Source organism: Alligator sinensis, unplaced genomic scaffold (genome assembly GCF_000455745.1).
Source record: "Alligator sinensis unplaced genomic scaffold, ASM45574v1 scaffold73_1, whole genome shotgun sequence".
NCBI lineage: Eukaryota > Metazoa > Chordata > Crocodylia > Alligatoridae > Alligator > Alligator sinensis.
In genome coordinates, this window is record NW_005841838.1 from 1,158,655 (window position 1) to 1,172,095 (window position 13,441).

Below are 13,441 nucleotides of genomic sequence, written 5' to 3' on the forward strand. Positions count from 1 at the left end.
GCTGCTGGGCTGCACATTGGCAATCGGATCTGTATCGGCCAACATAGCTCGTTAAAATCGGCCATTAGCATCAGCCCAAAAAATCTTTATTGGTGCACCCCTAATGTAAACAGATACATTTTAAACATCCAGCTTCTCCAGAGAAGGCTTTTGATAAAGAAGACTAAGGTGACTCAAAAAGACATTTAGGAAGAAGGATAAAAGCACCATTTTTGGTTTTTAAACAAGATCCTGGATTACCTATAAATCCTACAAAATAAAAATGTGCCCAAAGTATGAAAGAAGTCCTCTCACACAAATATTTAACATTTTTGTATTCCAATAAAGAAGCAGAAATTATGCTTCTTTATTGCTGCTCCTGTCCATCCCACCTCAAGTAAAACAGTTTTGACTGAAAAGTACCTACGATGCACAGAATATACTTTTATCTAGCCGTAGGCTCCCACATCTACTGCAACTCCCTTTGGTTGTTTTATCATGACCACGTTTTCTGCCTTCCTGACAATTTTTTCTTAGTAATTCTTAAAATTTAGGTACCTGAAATCAGGTTATGATGAAAGACAAACAAAGATATACTAGCTACACTGAATCATCACTACACCCAATATTATAAACATAATTATAATTGATGATTGTTTTGATAAAATTGGCCATCATAGGTGCGGTTGTGAGAGCCATTTACCCCATACATTATTATTTCAGCTGCAAACATTAAAAATACACCCTTGGTTTATAAAGATACTGTTTTAGATGCAGAACTATGAGAATCACGTGAAAAGTTAATGAGAACTTCCATCTACATACACTTAAGTTTCAATCTAAGACAATTAACTAGAGGGTTGCACACACTTGTTGCTTCTTTAGACAGATTATCTCAAGGATAAAGTACTCTTTGCATTCCTCTATTCTCCCTCAATTTCAATTTATTAAGAATTCTGGATAAATGCCACGCTCCCAAAGACAACATAACACCATAGACCCATAATTCTATTCTCCCTTGCACGCTCCCTATGTACCCTCTGCCCCCTTTCTCCCTACAGGGCCTCCCCTTTCATCCTGTCAGGCGTTTTTGCACCCTTTCCCGACCCTTGCATACCTGCAGCCTCCATTTCCTTGGAATTCTGGAACTGACTGTATGCAATGTTCCAAAGTTATACTGCATACACAGAATGGCATCAAGCCTCACACAACCTAAGGTGTGGTGGGTAATTATTTCAGGAGGAGGGCTGCATACCAAGTTTTGGCAAGCACCCCCCCCCACTCCCTCCCCAGGGTACCACGTGGGCCTGGTGCCCCCGCAGTATGGCAATGCAGCCAGGGGCCACAGGGCACTGGAGAGGCCGGCGGGCTTGCAGGGAAGCAGTGAAAGTGGTCACAGGCAGGGCCTTCCAATTGGGGGGTTGACAGAGGCAGGGCTGGGCCAGCCTTGATCCTTGGTTCTGCTGGCTTCTCGTGGGTCCTACTGCCCCTGGCTCCTATCATCTTTGACAGGCAGCCAGGAGCAGATAAATATTAATTTTCTAAACTTTTTAGGTGCCTGATGGCCAGATAAAATGGCCATCAGGCCAGACGATGGCCAGATAAAATGGCCTGGCGGGATGGATGCGACCTGTGGGCCGTATATTGCATGCCCCTGACGTAAGGCAACAATAAATAGAGGAAGGGTATATCATAAAAAGTACTTGTGTACTCCTAAAGAAGTCCATTTAAAGCTAGCTTTGCTTTCAGAGTTTTCTATCCAAGGACTTCTGCTGTTTCTTAGTAGGTGCCAGAAGAAAAAAGCTCTTGGAAGACCCCCCCCCCCATTTCACCTGGGAACAGCCAGTGTTCAAGTAAAGATGCAGATTTCCCCTTGGCCACTTTTTGATCAGATACAATTTCATGCTCAAACTGTACTTGCTGCCTGAGAGTGTTGTATCAGGTATCTACCAGGTCCTCTATGTATTTTATTTTTATTTCACTGAAGCAACATTTCCTGTACCAAATCTTCAAATTCTATTCTACCACATGCTTTGCAATACCTCTTCTCCCTATATGGAGACCCCAGCATTATGTCCATTTGTTCTAGATAAGCCTACCTAGATAATGCCTCTTACTTTTCAAACAGGAGAGCATTGCTTTTATTATAATAATGTTATATACATACACATATGTGTGTGTACACACACATCTATATATAGATATATACATACAAAATACATATACGTATATAATACACGTATGTATGTATGTATATAAAATTATTATAATAAAAGCAATGTGTGTATAGATAGATAAAAACTTCTTATATGGAACCTATAATATTTATCCATCTGATACAGATATTCAAGGAACATCTGATGTGCATGGTTAAAGGCTAAAAACTATTAAGGTTTTACTGCCCAGATGATGTTTGTCAATGTGCCAGACTAGCATAGATAAACAACATTCATCATTACCAAGCTCTCTCAAGGCCCAGGAACTCCAAACTATGGATTGAGTCTTTGTGATTTTTTGCCACTACTGCCTATTGCCAGATCCAGAAACAAGAAGCTGGAAATAAAATAAGCAATGATCCTTCTTGGCACAAAATGTTTACACTTAACTTACTAAATATGCAGCCAGACTACACACTGTATTTGGAACTGAATTTAGAGCCTGAATTTCAGAACAGCTGACATCTCCAAGTCACCCAATAACTTTAATCTCTGTATGACTCTTGATTACTAGATTAGCCTCAAATATTCTCTGTTCTCTGACAAACCTTAGCAAGTACTTTTATGTCAGTTTTACCATATCACAATACTACTCATTTCTTAGTGGTTGTCATTTCTTGGAACTTCTAACACCATCATTTACTACTGTTCTCCAGTGCTTCAAGTCAAATGCTTGTGTATTCACCTCTACTGAATTAAAATGTATTGAATTTACTTTATTTCATGGTGAAATAAAAAGTTCTTCTCTCCTCTGAAATTCCTCATGAGTTTGTCCTATGCCTCCTACACCTTCCCCACACCCCAGGAATGTATGTATGTATGTAGTTTAATCTCAGGTACTGCTAAATAGGTGGCACCCAACTTCACTGCTAATTGTTCTCCTCTGATTCATCTGCCTTTCATATCGGTTATTGGTTATACTTTCCATGATGCAAAGACTCAACTCCTTTGGGAACAGATTTGCAGCAAGTGCAAGATCCTATATTCTTTTTTAAGTTTTTTTCCATGGATTGGAAAGTTTTAATGTTTGCCCTTAGAGAGGGAGAGGAAGAATTTGACCTAAACGTCTCTAAAGATAGGATACCTCAGTTATTTCTCCTCTATATTAGAACAAGACAAGAATTTAATAATTAGAGACCATCAGGGAACGGAAATAGCAACACCACCTAGATGACCATAGTTATGAGAATCCTGGACAAGAGATAGAATAACAGCTGTAACTAGAAGAAGACCACATGATTTGGTACAAGGAGCAAGTCCTCTTTTGCAAAATCAAGACATCTTACTTAAGGAAACCTGAAATACAGTAGTATAACTAGGCCTGGGGAGTGGGGCACCAACACTGGGCAGATGTAGAAGGGCAGCCACACAAAGCATGAAAATCTGCTTGTTAGGCCTCTGGAGAAGTGATACTGGGAGATAGCCTCCAGAAATTAAAGAAATTTGCCTCCTTGCAAATTAAAGAAAAAAAGAGAGAAAAAGAAAAAAGCTAATCAGGACAAGACAAATCAAACTCCAGAAGAAACCCCTAAGGCTCAAGGCCCGTACTTCAATGAAATAATCCTATGGTTATTTATAAAAACAGAAGCCAATACATGGTATTTTTTATTAACACTGATCTGTCGTGTGTAGTTACAAAACACACCACAAATGGTTTTCCATTTTTATATACATTTTTGTATCTCCACAGAAATAAATATATCTGTGTACATACAGTAAATAATTTCAACCACGATTATTATGAAACTTATTCTTTATTCCATAGTAGCAACACTTTTCTAGCTTTGTACATGTTTACTCAGGTCTTCATTATGTGAATATCTACAAAATAGGGGAAAAAAACTTACTCTAATGCTACATCTGTACAGCTAGGTATATTTCGGCACATATGACCAAATTAAGCTGATTCACATGCTCCTCTGGATCTCTACTGTACCACCATGATGTAAAGCAATCCAGAGAAATACTTGCTTCAGAAATTTCAAGTAGCATAAAACGCAACCATAAGAAATAGAAACATCATTTCTCCCTGTTAATATATTTTACAAGAATTCTCTTTAGTCAGGTGATTTTACTTAATAGGCTTGAGGCAACACTTGTAACCAAATACACTTGCCGCTCCCAAAAGAATACACTTTCCACCTTTTCCTTTTCCACTCTTCCCCTACTGCTGTTGCCATGTAATTCTTAAAAGCTGTATAAGCTATTACAAAAGTTACCAACAGAATAATTCTAACATTAGCAGTTCTTATTTATTAACCTCACCCATATATTGTGCTATCCCAAATTACAGCTCTGCAGAAAGTCTGACTCCATGTAAAGTCTCCTTAAATCACTATAACTTTGCTTCTAACTCCAGTAATTGTGACGTTCTCTGTGCTTGGGTTGTACAAGAAACATACATTTACGTTTTGAATCCCCGTTCATGGAAGGACAGCAGCAAACTGAATTCAAAATCCATTTGCAGAATGCTTCCACAGATTCCACAACTACACGTGTGCATAGTAAAATGTGGTGCTCTGATGTTTAAAAAGAACTGTACTTCTGAATCGTTGTCTTCTAACTCAGTACCTAAAATATACAGATGCTTAAGAAGCATCTGTTAAGTAACATACCAACTGTTAAGTAATGGTAATACCTATACCAGGGGTTGTCAACCAGGGATACGTGTAAACCTGGGGGTACATGAAAGCGGCACGGAGAAGCAGGGGTACTTGGGAATTGCACTGCCGCCTGCCACTGCCATCTGCTGGTTGACCGGGGGGGGACCACTGCCTGCCGCCACCATGCGCTGCCTGAAGCTGTGCGTCTGTGGCAGTGGCAGGCAGGCAGTAGCAGCAATGTGCCACCGCGACCCCCACCCCCAGCTGCCAGGGGGACCTCCTCCCTCCTTCACTCATCAACTGGTTGCTGGGTCCCACCCTCCCCCACCTATCAAGGGGGTACACTCCAGGAGTGGTACATTCCTTAAAAAAGGCTGAAAACCCCTGATGTACACCATATTTACTATGTGAAATATAATACTTAAGAACAGGGGTGGACAATTATTTGGGCTGGAGGGCCACTTAAGGACTTTTGGTGAGCGGCTGATGGATGGAGGGATATGGGGGTGTGGTGCAACTGAACCCATGGCCAGGAGCCTGAGAAGGAAGGGCTGCTCTGCTTTGCAGCAGCCAGGGCCAGGCCAGGATGCACAGTGTGCAGAGTCCTCCACCCCTCCCGTCACCCCCGCCAGATCCTTTCCCCATCTGGCTTCCTGTTGGCGCTGCACAGTCTTGGCACCGCTGCTGCCAGGCCTGCACAGGACAGGGTGTAATGCAGCACTTTGAGTATCCATTCTGCCTGCCACAATGAGCCTCTGCACCACACCAGAAAAGTCAAGGGCACCTGCCCCAGGCTGACCCCCATCCACGATGGCACAGACTTATGGCACCGCAGCAGAGGCTCATCATAGTGGGACAGCTACTCAGTGCACTACATGACACCCCATCCCATGAGGGCCCAGGTTCCAGCTGGCCACAGTACCAGGACTGGGCAATCACACCACCAACAGGAAGCTGGGCAGGTTGAGGGGGGGAGAGCAGAGGAGTCTGCCTGCTGCCCGGTTCCACCCCAACTGCAGCAGAGTAGACCAGCGCGGGGCACAGCCCTTCCTTCACAGGCTGCTAGTGGCAGCTGGTGGTCCACACAGGATCAATTGGTGGCCCGGATAATATCCATGATTTGCATTTTGCCAACCCCTGCTCTAAAAATATTCCTCAAGCAATGCTCCTGTAAATACAAGTAATAGCAACATACATGTTCAAAGGTAATATGGCAAACATTTAATGTTGTTGCTATGTTCTCTGCTCAAAACTGAAGAATATAAATTCTTGGAGAAAGTTTTTCATCTTTTTTTATCCTCCAGGCGAGAAGCAGAAACAAAGTTATCAATAGGGGAATCTTGTTTTTAGATAGTATTTATTCCAAGTAAGAGAATGTATTGAATTGTGGGAGTTCTGTACCTTGCTCTGAACACAGCCAAGCACAGCTTAGTCAAATCTCTTCAGGCATGGAGTCCTACAGGAATGATCCTTATGCCAATAATGTTCATCAATGCCCAACAGTCACAACCGCAGCCTATACAGTACATCACTTCTATGGAGCAAATTAAGAGGATAACACTCCTCCCCACCCAAAAAAAACCAAAAACAAATCAGACAGGAAAAACTCTCTCTCTACTGTTCGTAAATCCCAGAGCATTAAGGACTGTATGGATTAGATCAGGATTTGAGGTTCTGGCCTGAAATAAATAGGGAATCAGTAAAGTTTGTGAAATATAAGTATAATGTAGACATGTCAGCCTTTGTTGCTAATGTGGTGGTATACCTATGAGAGGTTAAGTCTTTTTGTTGTGGTTGTGTGTGACCAGAGCCAGCTGCAAGACCCCAAGCTGAGCACAAAAGTGAAGATCTTAGATAGTGATCGATATTATAACAGAAGTAAGCAAAGCATCCCAAGCAAGAAAAAAATTAAATTATTTTTTACCACTATGGCAAGCTCCAAATCTAGAATATTATGCAGTTTAAAAGAAAAAAATTCTGAATACCCAAGATTTCTCAAATATCAGAAGTGTAATATTAATTGAAAATAGCTTGATAATGGTAAAAAACCCCAAACAAATGATCTTTTGTGAATAACCTCCAATCTAGTAACAACTTATCTTTTTAATGAAAACCAAAAAGTGTTTTCAAAACTCACGATGGTAATACTGCACTTAGAATTCTAACTTATGCCTTGAAGATGAGATATTAGATTGTGTGTGTCCTAAAAAGTAAAGTATTAAATGATATAAAAAAAAATTAACTCAATACATATTCCCCATACAGCTTAATAACACTGCAGCAGAAGTTAGCTCTGCAAAGTTTGCAGTGCATATCTAGTGTAGGACTAAGGCCTAACATCATTTGACAATTCTATTCACCTCAAAACTTTCTCATCACAGAATACAAGTTTACTGTGTTCACACCTATTCATAACTATAATGAAATAAAAACTATCTACATTTCAGCTGTGGACTGCTCCTTTGTTTTACTGATAACTGCTGCTGACATGTTAACATGCATTTCTAGACATACTAAAAGGTGGGATTATGGTTAGCAGCTATTGGGCCATATAATCTTTGGCTAATATTTAGATCAAGCCACAACAGGAAGATGATCTACATCCTTACTCTTTGCCCCTTATGAAAGTACCAAACCAATATTCAGCTTCTACAGCTGCTCTTACAATGATACCAATTCTGAAAACCATCATAAAGTCTGCTTTTAAAGTATCAGTTGAAATTTCATACATCTTCATCTTCCAGCATATCAAGGTAGAATGCAATTTTAAGTTAATATGTTTCACTAACAAACCTTTTAGGCACTGTGCACGATCCAGTATGTCATAAATAAGTAGATCTTTGTTTAAATTAGAACCTATTGAACTGGCCACATAACTGGTAGTCTCAGGTTCTAAAACGCAAGGGATCCAGGTCCAAATGTGACCTTGAGATTTCAGTCGCTATGCCAATAAGGACCAAGAATATCAAAAGAAAGTTTAGTTTGAATAACAGGATGGGAATTAAAAAAAAAAAATATATAAGAACCAGAGACAATGTCTGCGGATTAACACACACACACACACACACACACACAGAGAAACTAAGGAATGCACATTTAGTGCATGTGAGTTGCTGAAAACCCTTTTGGGCAAGTCTTAATATTGGAAAACAAGGAAAAGATGGTTTGGATCCATAGACATATTTCCTTTCTATATGCAATGAGTATAACTGAAGAGGGAAATAAGATTCACAAAACAAACCTATTCAAGGTGTGTTTTTCCTCCAGAAATGGTATGCATTTAGTAACATCACAGGCCAAAAGGGTTTTTTTGTGACCTGATCTAGCATTCACAGTTGAAACACTTATGTGGCTACTCCCAGGTGCTTCATGGAAATAGCTAAATAGGATTCTAATACTCTGCTTGTCTAGACATGTACCTCCTAAGATAAAAAGTTCTAGTCTGCTCTAAGTGTGTACCCAATTTATAAGAAAAGCATCTGTAACATTAACAGAACAGTGCTATTTAATTCATGACTGTCTACTACTGTCAGGAACTTCATTAATATTCATACATCATGGTTCAGGACATCAAAACTGCTAATAAGTTTTTTTTAAATTAGCATGGACATTGAACATCACCAAGGGAAGATCATGAATCAACAGGGCTGGAGTAACTTCTGTAGCATCCCAAACTGAGGATTGAAAGAGTTCACAGGACCCAGCAGTACACATTTTGCTAAAGCTTTTCCACTGTTTCTTTCCAAATGATCGCCAAAAAGAAAACAAAACAAGCAGGAACAATAATTTATGCTACTTTCTAGATCAAGGGGCAGTTTCTTAAACAAGGTCTACCCTTGATCATTAGAAGAATACCTTTGAGGGAAACAATGGCAGCCTCCCAAAAACTGGTCCCACAGCACTACACTAAGATTCATCAACACGGAGAAGAAGATTTTTTTCCTTTTAAGCTACCAAAACACCACAAAACATCCAGAGCCCCAGTGAACAAGAGTGGAAATACAAATGGAAGCTGGAGAGGAGGATTGAAGAATGCAAAGGAAAGGTAAAAACAAAGCCAGGCACAGTGAGAGCACATTAAGAGCCTAAGCAAAAAGAAATGAAAACATAACAGTGAAATAACACCATTAATTTCCTGCAAAAATAGACAACTGGTCAGGAAGATGCCAAGATGTGTGAAAGTGTGCACACACCCCAACAAAGCTCAAAAGAATCTGAACAAATATTTTTGGACAAATGCATTATTTGAATAAACACTGGTTCAATAAATCTGTTAACAGACAGTATCTGATGTTTCAGAGAAATATCATGACATACCAAAATGCTGCTAATCAATAACGCAACATTACACAGGCAGAAAAAAATTAAGAGAACAAAAAAACCCCACCCTAACCCCTGGAGAGGGTCATCTTAGACCACAGAGAACAAATATAACTATCTTTATCTCAGTGTGGCAAACAAAAATAGTTTTTATCATATAGTTTGTTTTGAATGTTGTGGGGAATTAGATTCCAAATCCAAATGAAAAAAGCTCTTGCTGTTATGGCTGCCTTCAAAACGTTGAAGAAATGTAAACCTGTGTTGTGCTGTCTGCCCAAGCGTGCAGATCGCTCAACGAAGTCCAAGGGGTAAAAACTGTCTGTTCAACTTACTGGGGTTAAAGAGAGACTGTCAACTTAAAACAATATTTATGTCTGAAAACTGTTAGCCTAATAGTGTCATAGGTGATACTAGTATTACCGTAACTGAAATAAATCAAGTGATGCCTATTTTTATTTCTTTGCTTTGGTAGGGCTTCTTGGCACTTGAGTCACACAAGAAAATAATTTGTGGATCTGAACAGTATACAGTGAATGTCACTATTTAACCTGCATAGTTGGGTCCTGGTTTTCCCTTCATGAATAATATTTTTCAAATGACAAGAACAAAAACTTTTACAAAGTGAATTATTTTTAAAGTCATAAAAATTGTGCAGGATATTCAAGAACAGGGGTAGTGTGAAATTTTAACACAAATTTTGAAATCCAAACTAGTTAGCAAGCTAGAAGTATCACTGACTCCCTGGTATAAAAAGAACATTGAGTAGTCTTTTATTGTGAACTACTTCCCCACTAATTCTTTTAGCAAAAATAATCCCATGTCATAACAGCTCCAGTCCACACTGGCACCGCTGCAAGATCCTAGCTCCAGCCCCAGAGCAGCTCCCTGCCCAGCTGCACACCCTGCCTGTGCTGTTGGGGCCAAACTTCATAGAAACCCTAGCCCTGCGCTGTCTTCATGGAAACCGGCCGCAGCAACGTGGCCAGGGGCTGCTGGGAAATGGAGTCTGGCCACCCGCCAGATCCACCATTTTGCCCACCCCTGGTCATGGTCAACCAGGAAACTACAAGCCTCTCTCAGTTGCTAGAGGAAGGCCACTAAATATATAAGAACTAAATCTGTGAACCAAAGGAGGATAAAATAGGAATGGAACCGCATGCCATATGTTAGTAACTTGGGTGCCAAGGTAGGACACGGGGCAGACAACTCCGACTAGCGCCCACTGCCCTAAGGAGTCTATGGATACCACCCAGTGAAACGTTGCCCAGAGAGGCACACGGACGAGGGAGTGAAAGACAGCCCCAGATGCCCAGAGACTGCTACCAGGGCATACTGAAGTGACAATACCACAGAATCTATAGCGAAGTTTAAAAATACTGACTTACATATGTTAATTATTTGAAATGATTTAGTTTTTAAATTATTGTCCCGTAATTATCCTAAACATTAAATTGGGTTATTCATTCTGAATGGTTGTGCGCACATTCCATTGTTTGTGTATGGTACCAAAAATAAAAACAACATGTAAAGGAAATACGGTAGTAGGATACATTTTTTTAGAGCATTCTCTCTCCTCAGATGCTACATTCAAAGTAATTGGAGAACTGCTTCCTCCATCTCAAAATATACACATACATATGTATGGAGACAGAGACTTTTCCGTGTGCCTACAGAATTCAAAAGTTTCTTACTCCTTGGAAATTGAACTTTTTCCAGTTCAAAAAAATGAAGTAAAGTAAAACAAACTACAGGCTTCTAATAAAACAATGCTATTTCAAATTGAAAAGTGGCACAGATTGTCTCTAGACACAACATTCTCCCTCATGCTTGCAGGTCATGCAAAATACCTTCCATTTCCTCGAAGTTCCTGAAGTTACACTGCTCCTGATACCAACAAGTTAGCAAGAATTTAGCAGCAATACTGAAGAGTTAAAACTAAATGTATCACTACAATGCCCCAATAGCTACATAATTACAATATCTGCCCCTTCCAAAGTTATATATTAATTCACTGATACACTTGTTTGATTAGCTGCAATACCCAACGTCTAATGCACCCAACAAAATACACTAATTCACATTAGTAACCAATAAAAAGTAAGCATAACTACTTAAACATTTGACACACCAAACAACGTACCCAACCTCCAAAATCTCCTCAAAACAAACTCAGTGATCATCCTACCTTGTAATAAATGTATCAGTTATTAAATAACTGGATTATTTTGTATACGTTAAGTCACAAAGTAATTTTCTAGCATCATACAAATATATAGCAATTAACAAATAAATAGTTAACTATATAAGAACAACTCAGCTAAATCAATTAAATTATTGAGCCATCCTTTTTCATCCATATACTCTTCATTCTTAAGTGCTGTAACTATGTCCTGTTCTCAATTAATAATCACATTAGGAAACAAACACATTTCAAGCTCTAAATGGGTTTCTTTCACCCCTACCTCTAAAATCCTCTGGTGTCACATTCATTACCTGTACTAGCTAAACTAGTTTAGCTGCTACTAGATGCAATGTATAGATGCAGGAAGGTGGGTTTCACACAGAGGCAACACGTCACAAGAAATGTTTCCTCCTTGTTTCTAACTATATCACAAAGTAAATATATTATTCTGAAGGTATAAAACTGATTAGGTAAAAACAGACTACAAACACAGGTCTCTTGTTTTTGATATGTAGAGAGGGACAGCATTTTTACTAGTGATTTGTTACATCAGTTAGTACATTGTACTAATAATGGCAGGCAGTAACTTCTTATCTGTTCTGACCATAGGGGAATCCACACATGCTTAACTGAAAAGAGGGGGTGGAAAACATAAGTTTGAAATTTTGTTAATATCTTCACATTTACCCCTTAAAATTAAGCTGCTCACTCCTCTCTCAGCTTCCATCCCTGGGAACTGCAACACTTCCATTATATTTTTTTCCCCCTTTTCCTTCCAAAAAAACTTAATAAACTTGACCCACTCATTTAATGCGGCCAGCCCCTGAAGTCCTTTGCCCATCCACTGGACGGAGCTTGAGATACAGTACCTACAGTACTCTGCTGATACTTCTCTTTCATTTGGCACCAATTGGTTATTTTAGAATAGTAAAACACATATCCTTTTCCAAGGCCAAGTATGCTGCCTTCTCAATGCTAAGTATTGTTGTTATTGGGAGCAAGAGATCAGGCTACCTTTTTAACTCTTGAGGGACTTCCATTAAGCCTCCAAATTAACTTCTAACTTTTTGCAGTCTGTCCCTACCTCCATTTATAACCCACCACATTCAACCATATTCCATCCTACAGGAAAATATAAATGCTTCAGGGAAGAGGAAAACATCAGTGTAGAGCACACCCATGTTCACAAGCTCAACTTGATCTGAATATGCTTATTTCATGTTTTCAGTCTCAGGTTACCACTACAACCGTGTCAGTATAACAAACAGTTGAGGAGGAGGAAGAAAAAGGAAAAACTATGTCTCTCATTAACTTATTTGATTAATACAAGTGCAGTGACAGGTCTCAAAACATTCCATATAATTCCTTTCAGTCATAAAAAGTGATAGCCACGGCAAGATTCAGAGAGAATGTACACTCAGGCTTCAGAGATGAGGACCACCAGGCAGAGGTGGAAGGTGGGGGAGGAGGAGGAATTCCCCCTTACATTTCCACTGTAATTCATTTTAAAGGGTTTCACTGATGCAGAAGAGATAATGAAGGCTATATCCGCTAATAATATTAAATTGCAAGGAATGGAGAACACTAATGAGGACAAAAAGTGTTAAGGGAAGTAGACATTAAGTCTATGGGCAAAAAATAAAATGGGATTTAGCTTGGAAAGAACAAGTTAACGCATATAAGAAAAACTGTGCAAACACATAGGAAATGAGACAGACACTTGACAAATGCTGTTGGCAGCAATCAAGATACTATAGTAAGCAGCAAGTCAGACATGAACCTGCAGTATGATTTAATTGCAAGGTAGTAATTTTTGGGAGGTGGGTTTCACACAGAGGCAACATGTCACAAGAAATGTTTCCTTGTTTCTTTCTAAATGGCTATAACATGAGCACATCTGAAATGCTGCATTCAGTTCTGGCCACCACTTTACCAAAAAATATATTTAAAAAAGTGGGAGCTCATACCTCCCTGCCCCCCAATAATAATCAGGAGGTTAAAGCAACTGACATATGAGAAAAAAATAGAAATACTCAAACTGAACTGACCAAATTTCAAGCAAGATTTGATATGGTAGTCCACAAACATAAAAAGATACTACATCCAGAAAGAGAAGTTTGCTTGCTGTGTTGCACAGGAAT